This window comes from Hippocampus bargibanti, linkage group LG07 (assembly GCF_051943395.1).
Source record: "Hippocampus bargibanti isolate YZ-2025 linkage group LG07, ASM5194339v1, whole genome shotgun sequence".
NCBI lineage: Eukaryota > Metazoa > Chordata > Actinopteri > Syngnathiformes > Syngnathidae > Hippocampus > Hippocampus bargibanti.
Window position 1 is genome coordinate 19,341,502 of NC_142740.1, and position 19,560 is coordinate 19,361,061.

Sequence of the window (19,560 nt, forward strand, 5' to 3'; positions counted from 1 at the left end):
TGTTTGAGTCCCTTACTGTCGTACTATTTTGTTTATGTATTTGTCCGATCGTGTTTTGTGCATTTTTGTTCCCGACGAGGAAGAGATGGGTATCTTCATTTACACACAAAAAAAAAAAAAACAGAAGTCACATATTGTAAATAGCACAGCCATATGTCAAATATATCAACGATGCTTTTTATAACGCATTTTTTTCTTTTCTTTTTAGGAAACTGTTTGTGCAGTTGTACATTTCAGTCTTCTGAAATTTTCTTTTGTGCATAGAATACTTTGTTTTATATTTTGACCCCCAACCCTTTCAATTTTGCTACTGTATATTGCAAATTTCCCCATTGTGGAACTATTAAAGGTTTTCTGATTCTAGATTTAATGTATATAATGGTATATTATGTGTTATCACGTCATACTTCTATTCAGAGGTTCGACAATCAGCAAAAATAAATGCCAAACTGAGCTCCACCGGCATCAATCATCATTTAACATAATGCAACTTTGCTTTAAAGGTACATCAGAATGCAGTCACTTTAAGGTCGATCAGGAGTATCTCGTCTGTTGTTGGTTTTCTTTTTTTACCCAGGCAAGCCTTTTAATTGGAACACAAATGTTTTACAAACCTGATTCCACGCGCGGTTTCTCAGCGCAGCCTCAAACTTTACGACGCTGTCCTCCTCCCTCCGCCTCCGCCTCCTCCTTCTCTCTCGCTGCTGCTCGGCGGTGCTTTTGCACTAACTGGAGACTCCCTGCAAAAAGAAATCGCTCTTGTCAAGCCACGCCCATGCCGAGTCGACCGCCAATCAGCCAGCGACCTGATTCCCTGCCTGATTGTACTGTATTAATCATTGTACTGTACTACCTCATTGTACTATAATCACTCAGTGGTGGGCCGTCAGGGCCAGCAAGGCCTTCTCTGATGGCCTAACATAATCAGACATCATTATCATAATTATAATAAAAGTCAATTTCATTAAAAAAGTATTTTTTCTAAATACAGTAAAGTCTCGTTATATCGATATTCAAGGGAGTCCGAAAAAATATCGATATAACCGGGACTATCGATATATCCGACCCTGTTTGCATGTAATTTTCTCAGTGTGTGCATAGAAATAGTATCGATATAACCGGGACTATCGATATATCCGATATCGATATAACGAGACTTTACTGTATATATATAATTATTCGACATACTACATACATTTTCTTGATGTTATATTATATCCATTTGGTTATGCTCCTTTCAGTGTTGTAGTTTTAGGTCCGAGTTTTTAATCCAATCAGAATTCAGCTAGTTTGTGTCGCCAGGCTGTATGAAATCTGACCGACGCCTTCAGAATCAACAGTGAGGGCATCTGTGCGCTGTACATGAACGGGCACATGTAGTTGATATACAGTTGCGATAGCCAATCAGATCACGAGTTGGCACAGTAAGGCCAGCTAGAGGGCCTCGCGTTGAACATGAAGTACGCGTCCTGTGATTGGATACTCACTTTACCTCAGCCCTCAGCCCGGACACCCAGAAACTATAGCAGAAAAACCAAGTATACCTACTCGCTTTTTTAACCCACAATGGCTGAAGGAGAGGACAACTTGCTGTCGCATGTAGGTAAGCCTATTCTCAAGAACAAATGAAAAATATTTGTTTACTTTTATTTTCAACAAATAGTTTGTTTTGTGAACGTCTTGTTGTTTTTCTTATATTAAACTGACATTTTGTAATTTACCGTAAAATCTTGTTAAAGATTGCATATTCTTGGTGGACTTCATAAAATTTTGTGGACAAATGATTTTAAATTTCCTTACAAGTTCTAATTGCTGATGCAGATTTATTGATGTGTAATTGCTCCGGAAAATAGCGTGTGTTGTAGACGATTAAGGTGATGCCACGCCCAGTACTGCGTGTGTGTGCTTTTGTAAATGATACCTCCAGCCGTTGTGTCATAAATTATGGTATTACGAGGGATATTTGTTCAAGTCGGACTAAGCAGGACTTCACTGAAGGCCTAGGTGTGAAATGCACGGACCGCCACTGTAATCACTTGAATGTCACGTTACATTACTAAGTAGTCAACTTTGGCTAATAGTTGCCCTTATAAATGATTACAATTCCCGTGCAAAAGTTGTAGTGTGCCATACATTATTTAAAATGATTTAAAAAAATGCAAATACAAGTGGGAATGCACCGGTTTACCACCCATGGGCACGCTATGCTTTTATCAATTCTACCATATGCAGTGAAAAAATACTGTATACGATTGAGGATTACTTTTGCTGGGTTGCCGTGACAATAGTAGCGATCGGCCGCAGCATTGTCGTTGGCTAACAGCAGTTGAGACAAACTAGATTTGAGCCAAAATGGTCTTTGTAAGATTGTTTTTTTAACTTTATTTTTCCAGTATAAAAGTTGTAGTACGCCTTAAACTGTTTGAAATAATAAAAAAGTTATAAAATACGGGGACAAGGTATAAGTTGACAGGTATGAAGTAATTTAACTGTGACATCCAGAGCCAGCCAGTAGTTTTGGCGCTTTATGAAATCTCACATTAGCTATAACATTTTGGTTGACTTGCTTGCACCTTTACAAATCTGAGTTTTAACCACACTTCTTCTTGCTGTGCCCCTCCCCAAATATTATATTTAGTACATGACAGCAAAAAAAAAAAGAAAAAGAAAAGAAAAAAAATCTTCAAACTGCCTGCGCACATGACTTTGGACACCCTGTTGTTTGTCTGTGTGTGCCCTGCAATTGACAAGCACCCATTCCAGAGTGGAGCCCATCGCTCAAAGTCAGCTACAATCGGCTCTGGTTTGCCAAAGACTAGTGATAAATACATTTTAAGAGCTTTAGTCAGTACTATAGAAGATTTAGGTTGAGTCTCCAGGTCAATTTGGGTTAAGCCAGGGTTGTTGGGTTTAGGGTTTGCATGAAGGGCGGGTGTCATTTTAAGGCAGGTGCATGATAGACGCAATTTGTCCATTGATGTGCGCAAATATTACATAATGCACAACTGATTGGAAAACCACAGCCTATAAATATCTCAAAATAGTTCTATTCAGACACACCATTAACAGGTTGGTGCTCCTTCGCAACCATAAAATGACATTTAATAGACCCGGTAGACGTATTATTGTGCAGAGTTAACACCCTTCTGTGTCTGTCCTTGAAAAGTCTTTTAGCGTGCTTTGGATCAGACCGGATTGTTGTAAAATCGCTGCAAGCTGCCATTGAGCTTGTTCTGTGCGTCTGGGAGAGTTAAAACAAAAACAAAACATGAATAACATTAAAAATTAATTTTTCCACATCTGTTTGAAAAACCTTTTGTTCTTTTGCAGTGTTCATGTGCAATTTGGTTCAACATAACGCTGAGCGAGAAGGTTTCAGAGGTCATTGAGACCTCACCCATCATTTAATGCACTCTCTCCTCAGAAGACAAGCTTGAAATGATGGCTCTCTGATGAGATTCTGGTTACGTATGTGTGAGTGAAACTTACAATCATGTTACGCTTCACATCACACCAGTGAACACCATTTATAGTAACCTACTCCTAAGTCCCTTTTCTTCCTTTCTCCTGCAGGGTATGCAGTGACATCTGTGCAATCTGTGCCGCCTGCTGCCAGCCATCCTTCCATCGTTACGCCAGTTGCTGCTGGCACAATCCCCTCATACGGGTTCCCAGTACAGTAGGTTGGTGCCGAGGAATTGTTTGTGTGTTCACAGTAAGGAGACAATTACCAGGAGGTCCGTCCGTGCATATGGAGAGGCCTTAATTAGATCTAGGACTGTGGCCTTTTGGATCTTGGTGTGCGACTTCCACGTTACTTATGTATTTAGAGATGGACTGCATCCCGTTTTCTGGGGGCATGGGAAGCTAAATGTAGACTGTAGGTCACCCAAACATATCCAAAGTTTTGCCCAGGGGCCAATTGCGGCCCGTGGTCAATTTTCATCCGACCCGCAGCCTCCGTCATAAAATCAATCATCTCTGGCCCGCATGTAGAATTAATACATTGGGCAGTAGCACGGTTACCTGAATGTGCTAGGTGCTGCCATATAGAGGCTACATTAGGAACAGCAAATTAGTATATGAGCAATTGACTGAATGAGCCCCACAATTTTCTAAAACAACGATTTTCAATTGTTTTTCTAAAATGGTGATAATCAACAAAAGAACAATTACTTCTGTTCAACTGTTATAAAAAATCTAGTGTTAAAAAAATTACTTAAGTGAACATTCAATTTCAATTGTAATGTCAATTTAATTTTGATATGCGTGATTCAAATGAAGAAAATCCGCCAGGGTTAGCCCCCCTCCTACATTTTTTAATACACCAAATCTGTCCCACTTTGCAAAAGGTTTGGACACTCCTGCTGTAGCAGTGAATATAAAAATGCAAAAAATATATATTAAAAAATAGTTTTTAATCGCATGCCTTCCATTTGGACAGGCAAACGCAACATAGGAAATGCTTGATGAACATCATGTGTGCATGTGGGCGGAAACAAGGCAGTGTTCAAACCTTTGACCACCCAAATGGACTTACATCTATTAACACGGTCGCTTTAATTAAGGCAATTTCCTCTTGGAACAAATTGGCAGCGTCACATTAGGGACTTAAAGCCCTGTGAGTGCACCAGCAGAGAGACTGAAAGCAACTGTGAGTGTGGACGCAAAAGAATCACAGATTCTTTAGTGTGTCTAACCATCTCTGGGAGGCTCCATTTAGACCATAATCATACTTATTGACGGACATTTCCCATCGTATTAACAAGATTGCATATATTTCAGATAAATGTGTTTTTTTATGCGTGTGTATTTTGTCCAACATCCAAGCATTCATCTTTTGTTGATTGGAATATGCGTGGAGGGGAGCCAGGTGGCTATAACCAATCAATAAGCCTGATAATGAGACCTAAAGGGTGTCATTATGATGGGCCCATGGGCGTGCAAGGGATTTTCTTCCGTAAAGAGCACCCTTGTCCTTTGAGACTACACATACATCATTACACTTTTCAGCCAACACAACACGAATTATTTTTTTCTTGTGTTTTGCAACAATAATACCACTCGACAATCATTTAACCAACTTTCATGATAGAGTTGTCGTTTTCATTTGCAGTGGTGAACACATTTGTGGAATTTATGACATACGTACCTGTCAAGCTCCACGGCTTAAACCTATGTTGTAACGTAGGCCTCCTGCTCTGCTTTCGAAATTCCCAGGCGGCAGACGCATGCGCACAGTAGCATCAAACCGCTCGCTCACCGAGATAGAGGCTACCGCGGCGAACTCGTTTGACTTGATTGATTTGCCGTTTCGTGATAGTCGGTTTATTCTTGTACGTCGTACACAAAAGCATAATAAATACGGCAAAAACGTACAGGTTGACAGGTATGGTATGATTTACCACTGCAAAATAAAGATTGTTTGACAATTTATTCGTCAAATGTTTTGTTTGACTCGTGTGTGTGTGTGTGTGTGTGTGTGTGTGTGTGTGTGTGTGTGTGTGTGTGCGCGCGCGTGCGCGTGCGTGCGTGCGTGCGTGTGTGTGTGTGTGTGTGTGTGTGTGTGTGTGTGTGTGTGTGTGTGTGTGTGTGTGTGTGTGTGTGTGTGTGTGTGTGTGTGTGTGTGTGTGTGTGTGTGTGTGTGTGTGTGTGTGTGTTTTTGGTGAGTCTAACGATCAATTAATTCTACAGGGAATATCGCGCTGCTGAATTGGTCCATTCGTCTGCGCAGTGTGACGATGAATGCACCTTTGCAGAACTGTAATCTTAGGGTGCCTGTTTTCTGAGTGTGTTCAAATGTGTCCTCTGTTGTCCGGGTCATCGAGAGGAAAACTTTTATTTCCCTGCTGCATGCTGAATAAAGGACACTTGGAGGTGAATGGGATTCGGTTGTTTCTACTTCCCATTTTAAGCCAAACTTTCAATCTCAAAGTTCAACACATTACAACAAACAACACAATCACATGCCTCTTCTTCCTCCTACTAAAATAGCAACAAAAAAGGTTGGGCAGATTTGAAGTTTCATGAAGAAATAAAATAACAATGTCACAATCTATGACCTCCATCAATCCATCTATTCATCCAGCTCTAACACGACAATTAATGCCACCAAGGCAAGTTTCTTAAAACAAGATCAGATTTTGGCAAATCTTTCATCATTGATATATGTATATATGTACATACATATATATATATATATATATATATATATATATATATATATATATATATATATATATATATATATATATATATATGTGTGTACAGTGAGACCTCAACTTACAAACACTTTATCTTACAAACTTTTCATCTTAAGAACCTCTAATTTATGAAAATGAAACCTTATAATAAGCACTATTTTCATAATACACACCCACCACGGCTGGCGGAGCGATCTTCGGCGGAAGCACACGACCGAACAGCGCTCCAGCCGGCGCTACTTTACACACCTCCTCTCATTGAATGCACACGTCGATCGCCTACATGGAGCTTTTTGCTGATAATTTTACTATGATGGGACCGAAAAAAATCGAAGCAATCGAAGAAGTTGAAAAAAAATCATTTTACAGCACAGTTTATTTCTTTAATTACAGTAATGTGCCTCTCTTTGTGACTTTATGATACAATGCAGTGTATTTCTTTCATTACAATACAAAAGCACATGTATAATACATAGAATAAGGTATGTTGTGTGTAGTTTTAAGGCTTATTTAGTTAAAAACTATATTTTATGGAAACCCGGGAACGGATTATTCCCATTTTAATGGTTTCCTATGGGAATTTGTTTTTTGAGATACACACTTTTCGCCTTACACACTCTGTCTGGGAGCCAATTAAGTTCGTAAGTTGAGGTCTCACTGTATATATATATATATATATATATATATATATATATATATATATATATATATATATATATATATATATATATATATATATATATATATATATATATATATATATATATAAAATATGGCAGGGTATATCATATACCCTGCCAAGAGTCAAGTCCGAATCTCTAAACCATGAAGCTGTCGGACATATTAAAGGTAACTTCAACAAGTCGCTCATTAAATGGAAATGGAAAGAACAAATGATACATGGATATGCTATACTGTACTGTTGACCTCACTCATGCGACATGGTGACGCACGTGGTTAGCGCCTGTGGAGTTTTCATGTCCTCTAAGCTTACTCCCAAATTTCAGGAGGGTTACCTCCTGTCCAAGATGGCGCCTGAGTCGGCAGCCTTGTGAGCCTTGCTTTTTTAGTTGTTTTTCTTTTTTCTTTTGTCACTTTGTGTTGTTGTGCGTCGTGTGGAACGGATTGTTTTTCAGCATTTTTGGCCACGACATTCATTAATGAGGAGAGTGCTGAGCGGTTGCTCCTTTCCGGCAGCACGAATGTGCCGGCACTGTTTTTGTTTTGGTAGGAATGTCTGTGCAAATTGACAGTCATTGTTGGACAGCTCTTGGGTAGTTATGTTTTTTTGTGCCTGTAATAGGCAGCATTTTCACAGCCCCATTTTGTTCATCAGAAAGGTCGGTACTGTTGGACAGTCTGCGACTTGGCTTGAGGAGCCCGCGATAAGAAGAAAGGAGTGTCAGCGCAGAGCGCCGATGCGTATGTGGAACTGTCGCAGCTTGGAATTCAAGCGGATTTATGAGACAGATGTTTTTCATCAATAGATGCTACAGCTTCGTGTTTGCTTTTAACATTTAACTTGTAGCAGACGTGCACATTTCACCATGACGTCCCTGATCCACTGGTGAAAAGGACGCTTTGATCCTATCTTTCATCTAGAACTGCTTCATACAACAAAGATGGTGCAGAAAGTGCTTAAGATTGAATGACTGTCTGTGTCTTTTGTGTTGTGTCATATTATGTGTTATTATTATTTTTTGTTGTTGTTTTTTGACTTCAAGATGGCGCCGCAAGAGTGGCTGCCTTTACAGCAGCACTGTATTTTGTTTTTCTATTTCTTCCTTTCCTTTTTCTTTCATAACGTTACTGCTGTACATTTCTCCAGTGCGAGACTAGTGTACGCTAATCCAATCCAATCCAATTCATGTGAGATTTAAAATCGCCCAAAGGTGTGTATCATGTGACCTGTGATTGATTTTTCGAGCAGTTTTGTGCTGTCCCCTTACTAAATCAGCAGCTATTATGAACAGAGTAAGAGCAGAAATGAATGTATGGATGGTATGATTGTTCCATTAGTTTACTACATGTGCAAAATTATAGCGTTACGATTCACGTGAAGAATATGCAAAAAATAATAATCTGGCTGTGCTCGCGACAAATGACAGCAATGCATAAAAACCACAACAAATGGGAAACAGCTTTGACAAATTCTGTCCATTCACGACTCAACTCCACATCACGGTCAGTCATTGTGGGATTGATGACCCATAAGGTAGAGTGTAAATGTTGCCTTTGGGAGAACGTTCTGACCATGTGAAGTGAAGCAAGCGCACACGAGCGCTTCGGCGATGGGTGGAAAGCTCACAAATACCAGACGTTGTGCTAGAGCCTGAAGGGGACGCATTAAAAATTCAAAATTGCCTCAACGCTCTTCAGCAGCTTGCAGTACAAATGCAAAAACGGAGAGGAGTGACCAGTTTGGGATATTTTCATCTGTTTTTTTAATTTCCGCCCTTTGCATATTTTATCAAAAGACCCCTCGCCTCTCTCCTTAATCTACCCCCCTTATCTTACTTCCTCCCCCTGCTGTCTCCTGGCCACTATCCATCATGCCATCTGACTTTAATATGCTTTACACAAGAATATAAACCATTCATCACTCTGTGCCGAGGTGCCCGGGACATTGCCTTGCTGCACATTTCATAGGCCAGTAAGCCTCAGCAATAGAACCGCTAATGCCTCTATTTAGTCCGGCGGGCGGGCCAGGTACAATCCGTCACAGGCCCGACCACACTGGCTGTGACACGCCCTCTCTGGACCCAGTGCCGGTTTCATGGTAAACATCTCTTCCTCTCTCTGGAAGGGTGGATGGATTGGCTGAGGACTGAATCTGGACATGCACATTCTCAATGCTTATCAACAACATCAATGCATTTCGAACACACAATCAGAATGATCCGAATCATGTGATAAAGCAAATGACAATAATTGGGGAATTTAATTGATGGAGATTTTACCGTTCGTTCTAAGTAGGGGTTCGAGGTTCACTGGAAAATGAAAGTCTGTGGTGACAATGAAGTCACATTATCAAGTACCATTCATGCATTGCTTTTAAATGACTGCAATTATTTCTTGAATCATGATTAGCCTAGCAGGGATTCTCAGGAGAACTGTGCTGTGGATTAACGGTGTCAACCTGACATTAGTGTAATTTGCCAGGGGATTGCAGGAAAGGAAATGCTGAATGATGACGAACGTTCAAATGTGCCTTTTGTTGCAGGGCTCTGTAAGGTAGTGACAGGTTTTTGGATTAATAACTGAGGGGTACAGTTTTTATCATCGACAAACAAAAAGAAATAAAGTGCCAGAAAAAATGTGTTACTGTTGAGGACATAGTAAAATTAGGAAAGAAATGTTTTTAAAAAATTAGAATTATTTGGTAAATTCCAAGAGTGCATTAAAATACCAGCTTAATTCATTCCTTTACCTCTCTCTTAACTTAAAACACCCAAAATCCTCTCTCCCAATCGAAATAAACAGAAATGTGATTTATTATTCTAACACACAAAAAAAAAACATTGCCACTCTTTCTTATGTGTGTAACTTGTTCACCAAAAGGCAGCATAAGGCAATTATGATGACAATAACGAAAGAATCAGAATCAGAAATCCTTTAATAGTCCCACAATGGAGAAATTTGCTTAAATTGAAAAGGACTGCACGTTAGCATTTTTTACATCAATGACAAAGAAAACATGCCTGTGATTATTCTTTTATTTTCTGTCTATATGTATTGAGGCACATTTTTTGTTCAAATATCTGTTGCTGAATATAAACAATGTGAAATGTAAATTTCTCCACTGCCAGACCAATAACGGCTAATCCAATCCATCAAATCCAGTCCAATATTTCTGCTTGATTATCAAACAACACATGCTGAGTTAGATATTTGTAATTCTTTGAATTGGTCCATCGAAATGTACCCATCAATGTTTTTGATTTACATTATGGGCTTTAAAAGTCTTTTGTATCGTGCAAATAATCGTGGGGAAAAGCAAACTTTATAGGAATATAATATGGACTGGATTGGAGCTCATTTCAGCAGCACTTAACTGCTGCTTATCACAGGTCATCAAAATTCCTGCATTGTTGAATAAAGCTTAATGAAAAGATGTCGTTTCATGATTACCGCACAGGATGTCGAACTTTATTAGGGATATTCATGGCGTAAAAAGGTTATTAGTACAAAGAGTTTATGCTTTCATCTGACTTTGTTCGCCTGTGAGGATTATTAATTACACTTTGTTGATTGTGATTTTCAGCATTGTGCTTATCGTCATTCGATTCACGACCGAGCTGAAGCCTTTTTGGTTGAGAACCGAGGTCAACTCTGGACTGGTCCCATGGTTGGGCACAGGTAGACAAACAACAATTCACATTCACAAGTCAGTGAAGGCCCTTTGGAGTCTTGAGTTGATCGAATACGCATAATCGAACAATTCAATAGCACAAGAAAAAAAAGTATTATAATCCGTGACCGTGAATCTGAGAGTTGGACATGCTAACCAGTAGGACACCATGCTGGGAATTAATGCAATTTATACTGTTTTAATGATTTTTGTCCTGCATGGCTGATTTAAAGGACAACCGACGTCACTTTTTTGTTTTTTAACTGACACTAGAAAAACGTGTTACAGCATCTAAAATACCCAAAACACGCAGTATGATATTTTAGTCAAATGCAAAACACCAATAAAAATGACTTAAAGTGTCCAAAATCTGCAAAGAATTGAGCTGCGAATTGGGCAAAGTCCCGCCCCCAGTTCGTGACTTCACGCCAAGACGTCTTGCATTGCTGAAAAATCAAAACAATGGCTTCAGATTCGGAGAATATGCTTTCTTGTTACACATCCAGTTATGAATATGATTCAAATAGTTCTGAAGAGGAAAGCATACACGTTTGCAATCGATTAAAGAATTTATTTTTTGCCATTTTGAGGCAGCATTGAGGGAAAACCTCTCACCCAAAAAAGAGGCACAAAATGGCGACCTCCTGTGGCCACCTCCGTTTCCACAGGCTGATAAATTCCTTATATGGAGCTTGGACGCCCTCTTCTGACCAAACAGGTACAGCAAAATACATTAACGTGTTGGAAAGACCGCTACAATGCATCTTTTTTACGATAATTGGCGGTCCTTTAGTGACGTCACGTACGGACTCGTCACCAACTCAAAAACAAGACTTCCTGAATATTCAGCGCGAGTCTTAAAACGTAAACTATACGGTAATATATGCGGTGGAATCTTTGTAAAATACGCTCAGTAGAAGTCATTTGAAGCCATTTTACAAATTATGGACACAACTTGTCCGGAGACGTCGGTTGTCCTTCAAGTATGGATGTTGAATACATGAAAAATAATTCTGTTGAAATTGTTCCAAAAAATCTGAATGTACTAAGTATTGAAATTAAAGCCTCATATTCAACCATATTATTGGTCCCTACAATTTCCGCTATCATTGCAATCATTACAACTTTCATTTCTTATTGCAGCATTATTAGAAGCTTTGGTGGAGGCTAAGTGTAATAGTTTTCCGTGCACTTCAATTCTCCTGCAGTGGTTACTTTTTCCTCACTCTCATCGCTAATGTTCCCACTCAGTTTTTATTCATCCATGTTATGAGTCCGCCTCATCTTTCCCCACTTGTCCTTCGTCTGGTTCCACTTACCGCCTCCGTTCATACATCACCTTAGCTCCTCTACCTTTCTGAGCCTGACCTTAAACACTATTGATGAGTTCACAAGCTCATCTGCACGACCTGTCACACTGGCGTAAGAAGAGGAAACGACTACTGTGTGAAATTAAGGGGAGGGCGGGGATAAAAATCTTTCACATCACACGTCTGTGAGCCAGCGCTTTGACCCATGAGACTTACAGGGGATTCCTTTTTTTTCACGATTAACAGATCATCACATTTCCTTATGCTCATGCCCACAGTGGAAAAGTTAATCTTACTGTGCCCTCATCATCATTAGGCATATTGATAGGCGGTGTAGAGCAGGGAGCCAAATCGGGCAGCAGGATACAAGGCGAAACACACCCCGTTTATCCTTTGGCCCAAAGTCCCACCCTGATTTAGTTCCATGGATTAGCTGCCACTGCGACTCAGGTCAGCTGTCAGAATGTTTGCGCACAGGACTTCTGAAACTGCGTGCTCGAGACCTTCGGCAAGGCTTACACAACACCAAAGATACATAATCAATGAGTGAGTGTGAGGTAATTTCATATGGATTCAAGGAACAAAATGTCCTTTTTATTAGCGTGACCAATAACTGTTGAGATTTGACCGCAAGTGTCCGAAAGTGTCAAATGACATTTTTTACCCCGGTCAATCGGTGATTAGCACCTTGACTTTGCAGTGCAGTGGTCCCGGGTTCAATTTCAGCTGTTTGTTTTCCCGGGGCTCGAATGGGTTTTGTCCAGTACCTCCGGTTTCCTCGCACGTTCCAAAAAATAAGCGTGGCAAACTAATTGAACATTCTGATTTGTTGAGTCTGAGCATGGATGTTTTTTCATCTCTCTGTGTGACCTGCGATTGGCTGGCAATCAGTTCTGGGGGTCAAAATGTATTTACATTTAAATATCAAAATAAAACACAGTAACCTTTTTTGCCTTGAAAAATATGCCAGAGGATGTTTTTTTCTTCAACACAGGCTCTTCGATTCACTCACAAAAAAGAAAAGAACACACAAAAAAGAAAAGTACACACAAAAAAAAACCCGATGGTTTTGTTGTTCTTTTTAAAGATCCAAAGCATATAAATGGATCGCAAAACTTGGGTGAATCAATGTAAGGGGTTTGCAAAGAACTTTATTTTGGTTGGAAGTAGTTGAAATAAATGTGTTCTTTTGACTTCAAGATGGTGCCGCAAGAGTGTCTGCCTTTCCAGCAGCTCCTGTATTTTGTTTTTCTACGTCTTTCTTACCTTTCATCATCCTTTCAAAACTTTGCTGCTGTGAAATGTAAATTTCTCCACTGCGAGGCTAATAAAGGTAAATCAAACCCTTATATACATCATGCTGGTCTAGCTGTGATAAATTTCCCTCATTTTTTGTCTGTCTAGGGGCCTACCTGGAGGCAAACGTGTAAATGGCCTTGTTTGACACTCTTTCATGCCCCTTATGAAGATGTGGGTGTCTCCATAGAAGTACCACATGTATTTACAGCCATGCTACCATCACGCGAGTGGCACCGGGGGCCACTAAATCCACACATCAGATCTCTACATGGTAAAGGTAAACACAGCCCCGACTGGCAGGGCGACAGAGACACTGGCCGATCAATAGAAACAGCATTTGCATCCATTGTTTTGCTTCCTCTCAGCAGACTCACTTTTCTCATAAAGGATCTGCTCCCTGCAATTAGACTGAGTAAGCTGATGGCGTCGCAGGTTTGGACAGAGGATTTGATTTGAGATCCAGAGGAGTGACGATAATGGAAGTGAAATAGAGACAAATTGTGTCCCTGAGCGGAGATAAAAAAAAAAAAAACTCTTTAAAATGACCAGAAAGAAAAGATTGAGTTATTGACACTTAAGCATGTAGGATCACATAACTGAACCTGTTCAATTTTGATGTGGTGACGGAGCATTTGGACAATACTTGGATGTCAAAAGTGCAATCACCAAATAAGAATCAATAGAGCTGTTTTGAAAGTTATTTTGTACAGCCGCCAACACTTGCACCTCATATTACTCCAGACCCATATAACTGAGCAATTAACTCTTATTTTCTGATGAAAGAAGAGAGTCTAAGATTTCTTACACTGCATTGAATGTCTATGTAGTCCTGAAAATCAATATTCTGTGGGTCCTGGAATTTGAGTGAAAATGACAAAAAAAAACTGGCACTGGAGTGGACACATTTTTGCACATGTCTGGCAGTGAATGAGTTAACATCAGTCTGTGACTCAGATATTTTTAGGCCATCAGAGAAGGCCTTGTAGGCCCTGACGGTCCACCACTGGTTCTCTGTGAATATTTATGGTGACTATACACTTTCCTAATCTTTTGCCTTAATGAGTGAGCCTTTGGTCCAAGATTCAAGCAAGGGGAGTAGGGATGAGCGTACAGTTGCTAGCAGCAAACTTTCCCTCTTAATGAAGATTTGAGTGCTAGAGTGAACATTTTTTGTGTTGCTGCCACACTTTCACTCACAGCACGTGTAGTTTCATTGTCGTATAAAATACTATGCATAGTCACTTACAACTGCTCATGTCATGTGACAGTAAATGGATGTCAATCATGAATAAAAACATGAAGATGAGATGACCTGTGTCTTGAGCAGTGCCCCTGCTTTATTTATCAGCGTGGACACATGCAGAGCCACACACATGCCGTGGGAGGCATCATCCAGCATTGGCCCTGTAATGTGAGGCGTGGGAGTCGCAGCACGTCTTGCCTCGTGGACGTGCATGGTGGGACAGACACGGAGCAGATCAGAGTACACTCACAGCCTATTACTGCAAAAGAACCACATCTATCCCTGCATAAATTAACTGCAAGCTTTGCCACTTGTCTGCAACATTGAACAAATACAAGTTCCTCTCTTGCTTCTGCCTCCTACACTTTTTTCTTTTATTAAAAGTGGGATCATTTCTGTTGTTGTCTCTTTGATATCACTGGCAGATCTTACGGGACCTGTGCTAAAATGAGATAAGAACAGATGACTTTCCATGGAAAAACAAAACACTATTTAACATTATTAGTTTATTTATGAACATGGTTAGACTTTCAATAACAACAAAAGGCTTTATGAAAAGATGAAACTGATAACTTTTGGTAAGATGAATAAAACAACAAATCAAAGTGGCAAAGCTAACACACCCATTTTACAAAACGATCAAATACAAATGCTACAAAAAGTATAAGATGTTACTAAGATATCAGCTCAATTTAACCCCCTTTTTTATTTTGTTTGGAAAATAGGCATGTTTAATTGAACGCAAAGCCATGACTTACTCGGAATAGCAGATAAACGGTTAATTCCGTTGTCGTGAACTCGCAATTGTTGTGTCAGTCAATAAACGTTGTCTGAAAGATAAACCAATATTTTTTTTAATTAACTCATTCACTGCCATTCCAGAATTTATTCGGGAATTGAAAATATGACGTGGAGAGCCATTCCCAAATTTGTTCGGTTTTGGTTATTCTTGCAGGGGGTGCCGATAAAGCGCTAGTCAGACTTCTGGCAATGTTTTTTCTCTTCCACGAGGAGGCAGCATTTGCCTTTTGTACAGCTGCCCCCACTTGCACCTCATATTACTCCCATGTAACTTATGAATTAACTGTTTTTTGATTAAAGAAGAGAGTCTTAAGTTTTTTATTGAATGTTTATGTAGTCCTAAAACTCAATATTCTGCGGGTCCTGAAATTTGAGTGAAAATGGCAAAAACCCTGGCATTGGAGTGGACACATTTTTGCAGTGAATGAGTTAAAAATCATTTGAGGACAAATTAGGCGATTTCCTCCCAGTTGGCAATCACTGATTTACAGAGCGTATTTGAAGTGAATCCATGGCACTTTTGACGGTCAACCCGGATGATATGATATCATATAATTAAAAAAAAAACAAGCATCAAAACTTTGCAGATTTAAAGCCCTGTCGTGCATGACACCGTGCAAAACCAGCAAATCTGAAAGGATGGTTGCTTTGGCTTTTCAATGACACCAAAAGGAGAAGCCTCAACTTGAAAATGAGTCATTCCCATGAGACAATCCAGAAATTCCTTCCCGACCCAGTCAGTGCTTTCACAGAAATGCAACTGACTGTCCTGCAAAGTGCACTTTTCCCGGTGTGTGTGCCCGTCAAATGCCATGTTGGCACAGAGCCTCTGATATGCACCGCCAAATCTGGGTCAGGGGCAGCGCGCACGCATGCAAAAACGCCCACATGTACTTCTGTGACCTTCATCAAGCTCTTTTCAAAACTTCCAGTAGATCAGAGACATTGCAGCAGTTAATATTCACTTCAACTCAGACAAAGAGCATAAGGAGTTGTGCCGTGCACGCTGCATTAAAGTCACATTATCTGAAACACTCACGGCATGAGACTATTTGTTTTCGCAGAAAGAAAGACAAGGAGGGTATGTATAAAAAAAGAAGTCTCAGTGGAGGAGTGTCTTGGTTAAATTATCCCGATGGAAGACAACCGTCATGGGAGCATAATGGCAGCGTAGTTAATGGGACGTCAGATGATGGGATATGAAAATGGAGCAGCTGTTAGAAAAAAAATCTGACAGTCACACGACGCTTTACATGTATTAAGTACCAATTGGGAGAGAACATTACTATCAAGGGTGTAATGTTAAGGTCACGGGATAAAATGTCATAAAAATTAATTTGAGAATTCATCATGGAGCTTTTCACAGTGAAAAGTACTTCCCTCTATGCTGATGTTTCCAAATAGTTGATGGTGCAGATTTTTTTTTCAATGCAGTTTGTATTTTCCAAGCTGTTGTCATTCAGCCTGTCAGCCCTGCTTGCATCTGCCAACTTGGATTCCAGGCCTCAGCATGATGTCTGCACTCACCCGTCAAGTGAGAGAGTCAATGTGACACTTGTGTCCCACTTCCATGGGACGTAACCCAGCACCACCTCCATCCATTGTGCTTGTGTGTGTGTGTGTGTGTGTGTGTGTGTGTGTGTGTGTGTGTGTGTGTGTGTGTGTGTGTGTGTGTGTGTGTGTGTGTGTGTGTGTGTGTGTGTGTGTGTGTGTGTGTGTGTGTGTGTGTGTGTGTGTATACCCAAGGAGACATGGGCGCAACATCCCAATTGTCAGCGGCCTGCTTCTTACGGACTTATAAAGCCCCACATGTAGTAACTACTTCATTCTGTTTCCATCAGTCCACACAGGATGCAAAGTGTACATCTTCACTCTCCACTGCAGTGTGTTTGTATATACTCACTAACTGCAACAGAAGGAAAACCTGGGTATTGTATTGTACGGTTAGGATATCCACAATTTTAGTTTACATAATGAAACATGTTAAAATGTATTACAGTAATCCCTTGCTACTTTGCGGTTCGATTATCGCAGCCCTTGACGCAAATTTTTTTAAACCTAAGAAAGCCCGCAAAAGTCAGGGAAAGTCACTACAGTACAATAGTGTAGAACAACAGCGGGTCACATAGAGCAGTATACACCATTCATTAGATTTACTGTTGTTATTTTACATTTTATTCATCCATTTTGAGGCATTACTGTGCTCTAAATGCACAAAACCGAACATTAGTTCAGCAACCAAAAACATGAGTTCCATTTGACCACATCTGACAATGAGTCAACAATTAATATAAACAACTTTTTTATCATTTTGGTTGAATGCTACCTGAATGCTTATCCCTCCACCTGTTCTCACATCGCATTAGTTCAGGTTACGTACTGTACCTATTCTTGTATTTTCATTCGTACTTAATATGCCCCCTCCCCCGACAATGGCCCCTAAAAACCCTGTGCCTTCAAAATCATAGAGCCCAAAAAGAAGAGGAAATTGATGACTGAGTGGAAAAAAGTAACATTGCTTGACAAACTGAAGGAAGGCGAATGTGATGCCGTTGTTGCACAGGATCACAACGTCAATGAATCTACGATGCGTTACATGAAGAAGCACGAGTAGTGTAGCTCTACATATTATACTGTATGTGATAGTGTGGCTGCCGCTGCTCACCAGCAGAAAAAAAATATCCTGTGGCTGTAAAGTGTCCTTGAGTTTTGAAAGGCGCTTATAAATGAAATGTATTATTAGAGTGGACTGTTTACTTTATTTCATAAGAGTTTTGTACTGTATACTACAATTACTGTGGTTCTTTACAAATTCCTTGTCCTGTGTTTCACTAAATTTGGTCTTACAAATATTTTTTTCTACTCATACGCATGTAAATTTACCAACATATGTAGGGTTCGCTACATCAAGGTTTTTAGTCTATCCCGGGTGGTCCTGGGCTGCATTAACCGCGATAAACAAGGGGTTAATGCATATGCAGTGGTGCACCATGCATTTTTTGATACAGACCGACAACAGGTGCCGTTGGCCACCTTGTGGCTATTCAAAATCCCAAGCAAAAAAACATGTTTTGATAAGGCAACACGTGCATTTTCTTCTGAAACCAAATGATTTGTTCGCCATCTATTTTGAATGTTCATGATTGCCTGTGGTACATCAACCAACTCATCTGCAAGTCATCTGTTTTGAAGGTTCATGCTTGTTTGGATGTTATCGACAATTAAAACTACGAGGCCATTGTAAACATATTGGGGGTATCAGTAACGGACTTTTCGCCGCTTGCGACACGACTCATTCTGTATCTCTCATAGTTACCAGTGTTGTTTATTTTGTAATTATTAAGTTTTTAATTTGGGGTTAAGAGCATTGTTAAATGAATATACAGTACCTGACCTTCTGAGTATGCGCACATTATTACCTTGCAAAGATAACTCTGGAATTAGCATGACGAGGTGGATTGGGTTCTTTTTCTGCTACTTTGCCATGCAATCAATTAAGAAAAATCAATCTGCCCAATATGAAGTGACAAGCAATGTGTGGCAACTCATTTAAATTATGTCATCGTACTTACGTCAAACAAATGGTCGGGAATTTGGTTCTGTGCCCTTTAAGAATTGAGTCGGTAAACTCCAAACCAAGACCTACTAGTGTAAACGCGCACACACAGTCTGTGTGTGTCAGCTCGTTTCTGAGTCAACGTGTCTCTAATAAGATCCAGCTGACCAATCCAGTGTGAGAATACTCCTGGGTGTCTCCTGCGAATATCCGTGTGTGGAGATTGTGTGTGCTGGGGCGGCATTTAGAGCGATGAGTGGCACATTGGAGGAGATGCTACTTCAGCAAAGCACAGCAACAAGGAGGATTTATTATTAGGGGACAGTTTTGGGGGCATATGAGCTGCTGGTCCTCTACCCACAGATGTCTGTATAAGCAAACACTCAGATCTGTTTGAAAGCAGACTTCAAAATTCACAACCTGGATCTCTGTAATCAATCCGGTTGATTGAAACGCGATGCTTACCACAAATTCTCGCAACGTTGCATGGTAACCTCACATCTGTACCCACCCAGCTTTCAGATAGCAGCCACAAGTGAACAACTATTGCAGTGAACTCATCGGCGATGCACGGCCAATGGAGCTCACTTCTTGGGTTGAGGTTGATTGTTTTGGTAATGAACTGACTGGTTAAGGAATAGCAAACGTGGTATGTGGGACGACGGAGGTTTTTTTACGGGACAATGGAGTTAATGTCGAGCACAATGGAATGGAATGACCTGGAGTGGGACGTAAATCTGGCAGGCGATGCAATAACGTGATGCTTAAATGTGTCAACATAATCATAATAATGCATT

At 40.2% G+C, this 19,560-nt stretch overlaps 1 protein-coding gene across 1 annotated transcript in view; it reads right to left on the reverse strand.

Moving 5' to 3' along the window:
• Positions 1-19,100, reverse strand: part of ctxn1 (cortexin 1) — a 39,474-nt gene extending 20,374 nt beyond the window's left edge. Inside the window, exons 1-2 of the mRNA XM_089000320.1 lie at positions 18,780-19,100; positions 615-740 (exon numbers count right to left, since the gene is read on the reverse strand). The gene's annotated coding sequence lies outside the window, so the exon portion shown is untranslated. The remainder of the gene's footprint in view (positions 1-614; positions 741-18,779) is intronic.
• Between the last annotated feature and the right edge of the window lie 460 nt (positions 19,101-19,560).